The 14,793-nt window shown below is 36.4% G+C and overlaps 1 long non-coding RNA gene across 1 annotated transcript in view; it reads right to left on the bottom strand.

The window, feature by feature from the left end:
• LOC125619588 overlaps positions 1-14,141 on the bottom strand; it is a 22,390-nt gene extending 8,249 nt beyond the window's left edge. Inside the window, exons 1-2 of the long non-coding RNA XR_007351129.1 lie at positions 14,131-14,141; positions 8,218-8,223 (exon numbers count right to left, since the gene is read on the bottom strand). This is a non-coding gene — a long non-coding RNA (uncharacterized LOC125619588). The remainder of the gene's footprint in view (positions 1-8,217; positions 8,224-14,130) is intronic.
• Positions 14,142-14,793: the final 652 nt, after the last annotated feature.

The following is a 14,793-nucleotide window of genomic DNA, read 5'->3' as shown; positions in this document are numbered from 1 at the left end:
GCATCTCATATCCAAACCATAAGAGATGATAAAAATTTTTTAGAGTTTTCAGAGCCAGGCATTTTCATACATTGCATTAAGTAATCATCAAAGCTTTTCTGTGAAATGCTATAATACTTTAGATATCCTTAGTTTATGGATGAGAGAATTGAAGCTTAAAGAAGGAAAGTAATTTATCTCAAGAAAAGCCAGGATTATGGCCCAATTTAGGCTCAATACTCATTGAGGCCAATTAATGTTTTCAATGTTAATATCGGAAACTTCCTGTGATAGAGATTTGTTACAAAAATGGGTACTTTGTATATTTTGTTTTCCATCTGGTTAATCTTGGAGTGCTCCTTAAGGTATTTGAGAAAGACATTAGTTATGAGAATCAATTAAATATCTTAGGCATTTCTTATAGTTAATAAATAATATCATATCTATTAGAATTGATTAAAATTTTAAGTTTATATGTTTATTAGTTGTCAACTATAATCACTATGTTAGGTTTTTTCCTTAATTTTTTTAAGTTGTAGTTGGACACATTATTTTATTTATTTATGTTTATATGGTGCTGAGAATCGAACCCAGGGCCTTGCAAGTGCTAGGCGAGTGATCTACCACTGAGCTACAATCCCAACCCCGTGAGATATGTTTTTAACACGACATAAAAATGAATAAAAAACATCGTTCAGAATATCTTGGAACAACAGAAGAGAAACTGAAGAAACATGCAATCATTGGAAAGAATAAGAGAGATACTATGGCTGGGCACGGTGGCTCTCACCTGTAATCCCAGCAGCTTGAGAGGCTGAGGGAGGAGGATCAGGAGTTCAAAGCCAGCCTCAGCAGTTTATCCAGGCACTTAGCAACTCAGTGAGACCCTGTCTCTAAATAACATACAAAATAGGGCTCAGGATGTGGCTCACAGTGACTAAGCACCCCCAAAGTTCCATCCCCGTACCAAAAAAAATAAAATAAAATAAAAACACTATGGAATGGTCTCTGAGTCATCAAATGGATAATAGAAAAAATTATGGTTGATTGTAGAAAGTAGCTTTTAAAATGTTGTTAAAGGGAATTGGCTGATGGGCTTTATTCTGTCATGACTTATTTACTTTTAAAAATGTACGAAGTGCTATGTTTACAGCTATGAAGATGAACAGTAGCATTCAATTCAACAGCATTCTTTTTTTTTTTTTTTTGCTGGGGGGTAGAGTACTGAGGATTGAACTCAGGGGCACTCAACCACTGAGCCACATCCCAGCCCCATTCTGTATTTTATTTAGAGACAGGATCTCACTGAGTTGCTTAGCACCTCGCTTTTTGCTGAGGCTGGCTTTGAACTCATACCCTCCTTCCTCTGCTTCCTGAGCTGCTGGGATTACAGTTATGCACCACCCTGCCCGGCTTCAACAGCATTCTTATTCTCAGGGTGAATGGTGGAGAAACAGACACATAGATTGATAATTATGAGACATGATTGTAAAGTCAATAAAAGTATTTTGGAGCCTCAACTAATATCTCTGTAACAACATTTTAACATCTTTCCATTCAGCTCAGCCTCCATACTTGGCCTTCTTTGACTCCCATTAATGGAGGTAGGATTTCTACTGATGGTAATAGTGGGAGCCTCTTTCACCTAACAGTTAATCCTGACAGTGGAAGATTGTACAGAAAATGCACTGGATGTGGCTTCCAAGTCCCCTGCATGGACAATAGGAAGCCAGCCTCCCCATCTTTCTGGAACCTCTTGTCTACATCAAAGAATGGTCTCTGTTTTTGCCCAAATGGGATACTTTAAATCAATAATATAATATTTTACACAATACCATTTGTCATTTTTATCTATTAATAATAATAATTAAATTTGGTCATAAGTCCAAATGTAGGTATTGTTTTAATGACGGTAAATTTGCAATGAACTATCATAGTTAGGAAATTGATGTTCTTGCTAACTGAAGATCAGTTAGTGAAACTGACCAGAACTAGTGCATTCTTGAAGAGGCTATGATGTGCTATGGTGATGCATCTCTTATTTAACCAGAGAGATTCCTCAACAGAGAAGCAAGAGGGTTGTTTGATCTCTCAAATCTGTGTCCTTAGAAAACACTTTAAATCGTAAGATTCACTGTAGGCAAATTTAGCCTACTTGGGCTTCATTATTAATTTTGAAAGAGGGCCATTATTTTAAGAAGAAAAAAAAACATCATGGGGAAAAGCAGAGTACTTCAAAACAGCAGTTATTGAGTTATTCATTAAGTAGTTCCCTCATTCAAAACAAATACTTACTGAGCACTAGGAGATACTGAGACTCGTGATGGATGTGGATAAAAACATAAAGAAGGCAATTATTGTAGCTTCAAGATGATTAATATAGTGAGAGAGACGGATGAGCAATAGAGCCACAACATGATGAGATATGTGCATAATAGCCCTGTGCAAAGAATGCTCTCAGATCAGAGAGTAGGTCTTGCTTTATCCTGCCTGAGCACAGCAATCAGTGCTGTCAGTTACAAGCAACAGAAACTACCCTGGTGGATTTAAGTGTGAAGTTTTTATTAAAAAGAAGAAGAAGTAAATTGCATAACCAAAGAAGCTAGAGAATAAAGCTTGGGCACTGTGAAGCCAGAAACAAGGGCCAGATTCATGTCACTTTACAATGGAGAAAGCATACCAAAGTTGCTGCCACTTGACACTAGAGCTAAGCTTGTAGCAATACTGTCCCAGAAACTGACAACTAATGAAACTACCATATGACCAGTGATGCCCATGATGCATCATCACCAGCTCCAAATTCAAGTCTAGGGTGAGAGATTTCTCCTTGAATCTCATGCTGATACCCTAGCTGACATGGGAACTGGAGAAACATTGCCAGGTATGAACAAGTTTATCCTGAGAGGAACTTCTATTTCACCCTTCTTATATTAACTGCTTTTAAAGTGATTCTTGAAGAATAAATAGATATTTACCAAATATACAAAGAGATATATCTTCTAAGAAGGAACCAAATGTGCAAAGATATATTTTCCAAACTGCAGTGTAATCCATGTAGTTCATACTCAGAGGAATCAAAGGTAGTATTCCAAAGGTACGCAGATCATGGAAATCCACGTATGCCACACCAAAGAGTCTAAATTCTATCCTGGAATAAATGAGGAGGAACATTGTTGGAATTGAATTTTATAAAAAAAAATCACTGTCACTATGGAAGATACTAAAAAGAAGAAATTAATATTATTTTCCCCTCAGCTTTCATAAGTTTGTGTTTGGGACAGATTCCTATAACAAAAGATTAGATTAACAAGAGAAACACATGTAAGTTTATCAATTTGTGCAGTGAACATCCTGTGGGCAAAAAGCAACAGAAGCCTATGGTTGGGAGTGTTCATTAAATAATGTTTAAATAAATAAATAAATTTTAGAGAAGTGACAAGACAAAGGGAAAGCAGTCCCAAGCTTCCGAGGTGGAAAAACCTGTTGGAAGATAAATTTTGGAAAGAAAGTCTGCTCCCAGATACCTCTGGCCCGACCCTCTCTGAGCTGATCAGAAAGCATTCCAGTATTTAGGCAGGAAAAGTGGAGCAGAAGATTAGGAAGCCCTTTTGTCTTTGTGACTCTCTGTCCTGCTTTTAGGCAATCAGAGAGAGGGTAGAGATTTCCCCTGCAGCTTGACTGTCCCCAAGTCAACAATTTATAGTTTGGGGAGAAATATTTTGGTTTCCTCCTATGCTCTGGAGTCAGTAGTAGATCAGTACTACTCTGAAGTAAGATGACTGGGTCTAAAGGCTACTTATTTAAATTAAGGCAAGGAAAGATGAGAGTTTACATGATAGCTATGACTGTGGGAACAGAGCAGAAGACACAAAATCTAGAAAAAAACGGATCACAAATAGGGCTGAGTACAAATGAATGACACAAGATAACAAACCACTGGTTGTACAACTGGGTTCCTAGGAATAATAATAATCCTTGATGAGAGAGGCAGATACATTAGAAAGTTTTGTAGATGATTCTGAATTCAACTTAGATGTACTGATCTTCAAGCACCTGTAGAATATTCATGTGAATATGTCCCATGGAAAGTTGTTTAGGAGGGTTGGGGCTTAGGCAAGATTGTTGAGAAAGAAACAATGTAGTGCAATAACAGGACCCAACATTTTGGTCAGAAATTCTTTAGTTGTTTATCTCTGATATTCTGGTTAAAATCAAGCTGTATGATCTAACCAAGTTACTTAAACTCTCTGAACCTCAGTTTCTTTGTTTATACAATGAGAAGAACATCTACCTCTAAGAGAAATAGCTAGAAAATGTGCAGTCCGTGCATCACAGTACAAAGTTTTCTGCTAAGCTAGTAGCTCTCCACATGTAGAACTAGAAATTTTTTTGTGGTGCTGGGGATTGAACCCATGGCCTCATGCATGCTAAGCAAGAGCAGTACCACTGAGCCACATCTACAGCCCATAGAGGTAGTGGTTTCGATATTGGAACCATCAATGTATAAATGTAAGAACCAAGCAGAATTCAGAAAGGATTATAAGAGAGAAAAACCTAAGCAATGAAGATAGCTGGTACTGCCAAATAGTGAAGAGCAAAGGAAGAAGTGACCAGAAATTGTCCAGTTGTGAGCAGCCAGCAGATTATTAGCAACCTTGACTAGAAGAGCCCCAATGAACTGGGAAGGTGCATGAGATATGCATATGACTTGTGTTTCAAAAGTGAATTGTCCAAAATAAAATATGAGAAGCTCATGGCATGTCTTTAAAATGGGGACACTGAAAATCACTTTCAATTTGAAAATGCAGAAAAGATCTTTGTATCCCAAGAATAAATCAAGATAATTATTGAGTGTATTTTTTTGCCTTAGATCCAAGTTTTATTTTCAAAAAATGTTAAAAGTTTTTTCAAAAGCAAAATGAAATCCTTGGGAAGGAGTTTAAGGTTCATTTATCTTTTGTTCAAATTTTCTCTTGTCATTTCTTATTATTATGGTATATGTACTTCTCTGGGCCTTTGTTCTTCTGTGAAGATAAATCAAGGGCAATTTCCAAATAGTCTATATAAACTTCAGAATAATATCTAAGGTATTCTTTAGTGGTTTGTTTTAGTGGGGTTTCCCCCCATTATTATATCTTTTTTCTCTTTACAGTTTTTGAAACCCTAATTGAGATAACCTGGGTGTTCCTTTGTTGTTGAGAAATGATCCTCTTTCCCAATAGATTCATTCAAATGACTAAATTCAAGTAGAACTGTAGCCAAAAGTGTTAGCTTTATAATTAAGCTCTTTCTTAACCATAATCAGGGTTATCATGAATACATCGAGTGGCTTCTGACATGTCCAGCATTCAGAATAGACAGCTGTCGAGTCTATAGCATAATACTGTCTCCTGTGGGAACAAATGAATTTGTGATTTTCTTCAAGTGACAAAATGATGTATCACCTCCTATATGTACTGCCATCCACCTGCAATGCCTCCCTGGCAAGCTCCCTCCAGTGGGAACGAACAGTTTTGATGGATAAAAGACTAAACTAAGATTAAGAAAAGGGAAAGAAAAATTTCATCCAAAAAATGGTGAATTTTTCAGTACATTTTATTAACAAGACGTGTGGCAGAACACATTTAGCCAACCACAGTCATCATTCAAGCCTGTAAGTGAAGGTCGGTTTTATTTTGTCAGTGCTTGGTTGATTTATAAGGTGAGCGCCAATGTTGGGGTGAATGACCATTATCAATATTGTGACATAGATGAACCACAAAGTAGTGCAGTTTCTTGTTCTCACTGTATTTTGAGAAGGAAAATTTGCTGTAATAAATGGCTGCCTTCCTTTGCTTTCACTTACTCTCGATTGCAAACAAATAACTTTTCACTCGAATCAGAAATTCAATGTTCTTAAAGTAAAAGCACTTAGGGTAAAAAAGTTCCCCATAGAAGATACCTCTCTGTGTTGAATACAGTAAATACAAAGGGAAACAGCATGAAAATTGAAGCTGAAGATATCCAGATTACTGGAGGAAATCAGGAAGAGAGTACCAAGAGAATTAGATGCCAAAAAGAAATGTAAAAGATAGACCCATCAGTGTGTTCTACAACTGAATTCTTGAATATTTATGTACTGTTTCAACTTCCTGCCCCACCTGCTGCATAAAAATCATATGAAGATTTCAGGTATTTAGAATTGCTAAAGAGTAAAGGATGGTCAGCTTTTTTTGCCTGTTTATTTAACAAAAAGAAATCAGTCCTTCTCCACTAATAATAACTTTTTTATTATTTAGGGGCATTGCTGGGGATTGATTCCAGGGGGTGCTCAACCATTGAGTCACATCCCCAGTTCTTTTTTTTTAATATTTTATTTTTTAGGTATAGATGAATACAACACAATGCCTTTATTTTTATGTGGTGCTGAGGATTGAACCTGGGTTCTGCCTGTGCTAGGTGAACACTCTACCGCTGAGCCACAATCCCAGCACCCCCAGTTCTTTTTAATATTTTATTTAGAGCCAGGGTCTCGCTAAGTTGGTTAGAGCCTTGCTAAGTTGCTGAGGCTGGCTTTGAACTTGGGATTCTCCTGAGATTACAGGCTTGAAGCACCACTCCCAGGGTTAAGAATCACAAATAGTGGAAATCTGTAGTCAGAATAATCCTAGGAAAGTTATAGAAATTGCATTTGGTATCAAAAAGAAATGTGTGTTATTTTTATTCTCCTACAGTCTTCTGATCAAATTAATTTTAAAAATGAAATAAAATTAAATATTTTAAAAATTTCTATACTGAAAATTATTCAAGGAATCTGTTTCCAGGAGCTTACCTTCTATATACCTGAATGGTAGGAAATGAAAAGTGATTTGTAGGCCAAATTTATGTTCCATAAATTTATATTCTGGCCCTGATTTATATTCTGGGCCTTAACTTTCTTCAGTGTAACTGTTTTGAAGATAAGCTTTATATCAAAGAACCTAGAGATCCAGTAAACTTGTGCATATTTGTGGAGATAAGACAAAAGTGTTATCCAAAATTATTCTCATTATACTTAACTGAGATAAAACATATTTGTTATTGGCATATGAGATATATCTAGACATATGGCATACACATTGCTGAAAAAAAATACAAGTGTGATAAATACTCATTTTTTTTAAGAGTCTCATTTACCTGCTCACAATTTGCATATAAGTCTGGTCACTTAAAGGGCCACACACTTGCCGTAATTGGTGTGAGGTGGCAGAGTATCATGACTGAGTCTGTGGAACTCGGGGTTAGGATGTCTGAGTTGACCTCTGTCTCTGATTCTACCTGACTCCATGTGTTTGGCCACATTAATTACATTCTCTTTAAAATTCTATAAATAGAGAGTAATAGTATCCACCTTTTAGTTAAGTATAAACAATAAAGAGGTTTACAGTAATAAGGTGCCCCAAACAATGCCAACCATATAGTAAATTCTCTATTCTTGAAGCTATTAAATAATTTTAGTGAATTGGCATCAAGAAAAAAAACCTCTACTATTTTGTAGATCTTATTAAAAAGCAGAGTATCTAATGACTTGAACCAAATATATTAATTTTTTGAGGTATACAGGGATTCCAGGCCATTACTGTGTTTAATTACTCTAACCATTTATAATTTCATATTTGAAACATATCAATAAGGGATCAATGACCTTGGAGTGCTTTATTTTATATTGTGAACAATAGCCAATATATTGTTCTTATATTTTGTGAGAACAAGAACATGTTCACTTAAACTTTCTAATTTGCTAATACTATAAATAAATATTTTTGCTTATTACATACAATTAAAATAATATTCAGTGGCAATTACTCATTGCTGAAGTGCCACCATTTATTCTCAATATTCCTATTACTGTTATGGTCCAGCAAACTTTGGCAGTATTTCACAGAGCAAAACTTTTTATTTATTTAATTTTTCTGCTTGACCATTCTGTCCTATGTATTCGTTGATCTGTAGCCTCTATGAACTCTTTTAAAATATTCCCAGATAGGTAGAGATATGGCATTCTAGGAAATGGTTCTCAGCTATTTACCTGCTTTGTGAGCAGCATGATGATTTCACAGCAGACAACAATGTATTGATTAGAGCTGTCCATCAAATTGTCCAATAGTGCTCTTGACCTTGTCCTCAGGAAGCATCTTTCTCTGGGAGATTTCTCTTTATCACAATCTCAATCTCTTTTCTCTGATGACTTTCCTCATTCTGCTCACAAACACTTGCAACTCCATTCTGAAATATCTATCCATCCATATTTTTTTATTTAGAAAATTTAAGGGAATAGTTGCTACTAAATCAACATATAACATCCATGCAGGTATAAGTAAAATAATATTTTCCCAAAGTGGTTAGCAATGTTTTCTATATTACTTTCTTTCATCACTAAACATCTCCACCTATAGACCATACCTGGTATCCTAAAACTTGCACAGTCTCTTCATTTCCTTGACCTTTGATATCGTGTGTGCTATCCCCATTTCTCCAATCATCTAATCCCATCCTTTCTCTTTTTGAATTGTTTCCGAGGTTTGTTTGGTAATGATCTGTCTTTTACACTCATTGAATTTTTATTCTTCTTTGGATTAATTCCCTTCTGACACTGTGCATTCGCCCACACTCAATCCTCTGGCCTTTTATTTTAGATTTTTCTCTTCCTTAAGAGAGTTTGGAATGATTTTCCCCAGAACCCATGGAGGTATCCCCACTGGGGCCTGTGCATCTACAACTTGTAAACTCATCAAGGAGAACCCCTGCCTAGCTACCAAGAAATGATGGAAGGACTGCAAGTATACTACAGTCACTTTGGTTACTTCAGAAATAAAGGAATTAAGAAAGTAGAATGATCAGAATAGATTATATACATACATATGCTGTATTTAGATGAATATGCCACTAATTTCAAAATGTAGAAGTCACGAATCATTAAGAATCTCTATAATATTAAACTGTCACCAAGAATTTAGGTTACACTTTTGTTATCTGCTATTATTGCTTGTGAGACCTCTGTAAACATTGATATTTCCATCTTTAAAACATGAAAACAACATCTGCCTTAGCTTTTCAATAGGGGTATTCTGAGGACTGAAAAAAAAAGAATAATAAGTATAGTAGTGCTCTGAAAATCCTATCATGTCCATACAAAGCATCAAATAAATATTGGGTTTTGCAAGAGAAGAGGTATCTCTTATTCTTTTGGGTATCTGCTTTGCTACTTTCACAATGACTAGCTAATATTTGTTGACTGAGCTCTCACTATTCTGTGTGGCTACTATATTTTGATACCAAATAAAGTATATGGTGTTTGATGTTTTTTGAAAGATAAGAACAGATTTGAGAATTGCGCACACCAAGTAGTAATGCTGCCCCGTAAGCACACAACCCATTAACACCAATCTTTTGCCTGCATTGTTGATATTCTTGCCAGTTCACAGCAGAACCTGATATAACAGAAGTGGTCATTGAAATTGTCTTGTCATTCTATTCATTTTCCAACGAAGAACAATTCAGACATACAACACTTTTGTCATATTAGGGAGACCTTGACACTCAAGGTGTTGAGAAACCTTGATACTTGAAGCTACCATGGTGCTTCTCTCATAAGTCTGATCATTTCTCCCCAATTAACTCACTTCTTTTATCCCAGATTTCCTTACATGTAAATGAGGTAGGATAAGGACAGGGAATGGGACCAGAAGACCAATGAAGGACACTTTCAATGTGCATTTTTTTTCATTGCGTTCTTCTATTTACCTATCATGGTACTTGGACCTGTCTCTAATTTCATGCTGTTTATTTTTTCGCTGTAGCACTGGACACAGTTTGAAAAGCACCCTGGGTCTCTTGGTGGCTTACCTCTGAAAATAATATAGCCACGTGAACCTTTTTTAGGGATGCCACTAAAAATAATCATTTTTTTTTTAGAAAGAAATGAAAAATCAATGAAGTCAAGTGTTTGCGTTGGAAGACAAATCGGTTTTATTTTTTTACCTTGTGACTGTTTTAATTGGCAAAGTACAAAACAGCCTGTTTACCAAACTGACCATAAAAATGGCTTTTCTGTGTATTTTTCTACATTTTGCTTTTTAGCCACCAGGGTTATTTTAGGATAGGGAGTTCTTTTCCATCTAAGTCTTTTGATATTTACACCCCTAGTCATCTGATTAACTTTTTATCAAAATGTCAGTTGCTGTAGCCTTTATAGTTCTAATAATTACTAATAGATGCTGTATATATTAAGAGCTTAATATTTGTTTATGATAATAGATACTATTCATAGAATGCTTGATATCTCCCAGTTCAATTCTAAGCACTTACATATATTAAATGAGTTATTACAATAGCCCTAAGAGATAGGTGCCTCTATAGACTAAGCAACCAGAGCACAAAGAGTTGAAGCAGTTGTATTTATCTTCTACATATGGAAATATGCTCACGTTTATTCTCTTCATCAGTAAACACTTTCATGAAATACCTATTTAGAGATTTGCTACCTCTGATATATATTCTACTTTATTTTTTTTAACTCAGTTGTTCTTAATTGCTATATAACCCACCTTATCTTATTCCTGTTCCTATCATTCTGTTCTCTTTCCACCAACTGTGTGCCTCATGGAAGCTACTTCTTCTTAGAGTAGATTGTTGCCTAGATCTTCAGGGTTATGTTCTTTTCAATGTTTCCTAACATGACTTTTAAATTGCATATTTATTTTTCTCTTCATTCCTTATTGACTAAGCCAATAAACAGAATATATAAGGTGTACAGGCTCCTGCTTCATTTCAGCTGAGCGATTTGAAGGCCCTTCTCAAATCAGATGGTGTGTGGTTGGTTCCATAGAAGTCCCAATTTCAGCCTCACACTTAGTATTGCAGTACTAAGGTAGAACGTTTTCTTGTCCTCTGCTTTTTTGTCCCAATCCACTCTTGAAAAATAACAGATACTGAATTTTTTAAAATAAAGTGCACAGCCTGAGATATTATGAAGATGTCTTCCGAATTCTATTCTTCCTTTTTTGGTACTAGTATTTGAATCCCGGAGTACTTACCCACAGAGCCACATCCCCAGCCCTTTCTTATGTTTTAGTTTGAAACAGTGTCTTGCTAAATTGCATAGGGACTCACTAAGTTGCTGAAGCTGGCTTTGAACTTGCAGTCTTCCTGCCTGCCTCAGCCTCCAGAGTCACTGGGATTACAGGTGGGCAACACCACACCCAGCCTGAGCCAATAAAATTTTAGAGCATCTTTACCTGTGAAGACTAAAAACTTGCAGAGCATCAGGTGTCTCAATTGATATCTTTTGTCCATGTTGCTTTCTGGGGCTTCCCAGACAGGGAGATAAAAACACATCTTTGCTGTGACCAAATGGCTTCTGTTTCCCTCTGAAGTACAGACCCTAAATATATGGTTAAAATCTGGTTACACAGTATCCTGAAGCTTGGTGCGGTGGTTTGAATGCACCCACCAAAACTCATGTTGAAATTTAATCCCCATTAAGAGGTATAAAAACTGACACCAGGTTGATCCCTTGGAAGGTAATTAGGATTAAGTGAGGTCTTCAGGGTGGGACCCATGTGATTGCATTAGTAGATTTGTTAAAAAGAGAGATCAAGTTAGAAATGCTGTTCTGTCCTGTCATGTGATTTCCTGTACCTCCATGGGACTCTGCAGATAGTCTCCACCAGTAAAAAGAACCTCTCCAGAAGCAGCTGACCAATCTTTAAACTTCCCAGCCTTTAGAACTATGGGCCAACCAGATCCTTATTCTTTATAAATTATCCAGCCTGTGGTATTCAGTGATAGCAACAGAATATGGTCTAAACACTTGGGCATGTTTGTCTTAAGCTAACTGAATTATGATTGGAAGAAATTTCCTCTTGTCTCTGGCACCAGCTGATACATCAGTCTTGGTCTTTGGATTCTAACTTTTCTGTCTGAGTTATCTACATAAGAAATTCAGCACAATTTAACTCAAAACATGTATACTATTGGATGACCACAAAGTGCTTCCTGCAGATGAATCAGGCAGCATGACTGCTGCCTTAATGGGCCTTAGAGTCTAAAAGGTAAGGACACACTTTTCAAATGTCATTATTATGGTAATGTAATGAAAGTAAAAGGACAGCATGCTAGGTGTATTTCCTTTTAATAGTAGTCAAACATCCTTTTAAAATACTCAAACAATTTTATAAACTACCTTCACTTTTCTCCATGAGAATAAATAGTCCTTTTTTGTTTTATTTTGCTTTGCTTTTAAGAATCTAGAACTATTGTCATCACTCAAAAGCATTATTTTCTCCCATAAACATTTAATCAAACAAAATACCTTACTGTCAAAATTCAATGGCATTAATTCAAGAAAGTTTGTTCACTTTGTTACATTTTCATAAAAGGGAAACCTAATTAACCATGATGAGCATAGTTCTATCCAGAGTTGGTTTATGGTTAAATGTGCTGTATTTTCCTATTTACCCTAATGTGAGCTTGCTCATTTTTTCTGGGAGAAAGAGGTGGCTATGCTGCAGTTCCCCCAATGTCATAATTCCTAATTCACTGAGCAACTTTTCTTTGGTAGAAAGGAAAACAAATGACAGATGAATATTAACGAGAATATAATTTCAGAGAGCAAACCAAGGAAAACAACTTCAATGTCAGAAATGATGCATCTGATGAGCACCATGGCTACCTTGAACATGACAAAATAGGCACCTCAGAGGGAAAACACCAGGTTTCAAATTCACTTTCCAACGTATAACTGGACATATTGTAATACCCATTCCTTCAACCTTTTAGCTTTTTTTAATATCCAAAAAGTAGTAACTATTAATGCAATCACAGACTATGTTAATATGAAAGAGTACAATTATTAGATGGAGTTTTGAGTCCCCAGAAGGAAAAAATTAAATGAACAAACCTTTACCATTTGTTGTTGGTATTGACTGTGCACTTTTCAATACCAGCATATACTGTGTTTATAATTGAGTACATGTACATCAACTTAATATTTGCAACAAAATGTATACAGCAAAGCCAAGACTTGAATGGAATTTAGAAGAATTTTAAGATGAAAGTATTCATTGAGGCTGTACCTAACCTGATCTTTAAATGAGAATAACAAGGACACCAACTACATTTCGGAGTAGATGCCTGCACAGACAAGAAAGCAGAGAAATACCCCAAATACAAATTGCAGACAATAAAAAAAAAAAGAAAGCAGAGAAATAATCCTTTTATTCGTCATTTGTTACTGATGAAAAATGAGCACTATTGTTGTACTTATATAATATTCCTTTTAAGATTTCAAAATATTTTCCTACTCTTGAAACAATATTTATAACATTTTGGAGACATAGAAAGGATACAGTGAGGATCTGCGAACGGCTCCTGCCGGCCCAGCTCTGCAAACAGCCCCCGCCAGCCCGGATCAGCGAACGGCCCCGCCCGCCCGGCTCTGCAAATGGCCCCTGCCGGCCCAGCTCAGCAGGCGACGTGAAGGGACTCTAACCAAGCCTTTATGAAATAGCGAAACGGTAACTAAAACCAGAGATTGAGTCAGACCAGAGACAAGCCAGTCCCACCCCTCCCTTCAGACACTCCGGCTAGGAGCCTGGGGCCCGCCATAGCAGAGAGGTGACATCACCAGAGTTCGGCCAACGAGATTCCTTTCCAGCGGAATCCACTTTAGCAGAATACAACAGACACTAGTACAGCAATATGTAAAACAGTGGATGTGTAACCGATGTGATGCTGCAATCTGTATGCGGGGTAAAAATGGGAGTTCATAACCCACTTGAATCAAAGTGTGAAATATGATATGTCAAGAGCTATGTAATGGGGCTGGGGACATAGCTCAGTTGGTAGAGTGCTTACTTTGTATGCACAAGGCCCTGGGTTCAATCCCCAGCACCACAAAAAACAAACAAACAAAGAGCTATGTAATGTTTTGAACAACCAACAATAAAAATTAAAAAATAAATAAATAAAAGAAAGGATACAGTGATATTTACTCATAAAAATAGGCACTGAAATTATTCACTAAAGTCATCCAGTTATTTGAGGAAGGAGAAAAGTCAAGTTTTTAAACTTCCGACTGCTTGTTTTTTTCACACTATTTCGTGCAGTCATGTATGTTACCTAGTAAAACACGATTCTTGATTACAGTCCACCAAGGAATGGCTTTGCCCATCACCTACATCTCGTCTATCACAAAAGCAGTAAGGGAAAAGACAGTGAGCAAACACATTCTGAAGTCTCAATGATACCCCTAGATCTGCTGATTAGTGAGTTGAGTAGGTAAACAGGTTGTTGTAGAAGAAATCAAGGTAAACACTCCCAAGAGAAGAGGTCACTGGGGCTGGAGTTGTAGCTCAGTGGTAGAGTGTTTGCCTAGTGTGAGGCACTGGTCAAGCAGGGATATATAAGAAGGAAGGAAAAAAATAAACAAACAAATAAGCACAAACAACAAGAGAACTCACCCCAGCTAGCTCCTTGATCTCCTGAGGTTCCTAGACAATTTGCTCCTTTTCTCCACCTTTCAGACTCTCATTGCAGGTGACTTGCATGTTTTGTTCAGGTTTTAATCTTGTAATTAGCCAAAGAAATAAAATGAAGTACCTTTACTCCATCTAAAGCTCCAGTATTAAATTAAAAAATCAAAATTTTCACTATTTTCAACTTGCCTGCTATTTAGATTGTTAATTTAATGATTAATTAGATCTTATTTAATGTCTTTTGCTTTGTATTATTTCACAACACTGGTTCCAAAACATTTTCTATTCACAAAGATTACCCACTCCAGGAAATTTTGAT

The sequence above is a fragment of the Marmota marmota genome, unplaced genomic scaffold (genome assembly GCF_001458135.2).
Source record: "Marmota marmota marmota unplaced genomic scaffold, marMar, whole genome shotgun sequence".
Taxonomy (NCBI): Eukaryota; Metazoa; Chordata; class Mammalia; order Rodentia; family Sciuridae; genus Marmota; species Marmota marmota.
This window is presented reverse-complemented; position numbering and strand designations above follow the sequence as displayed.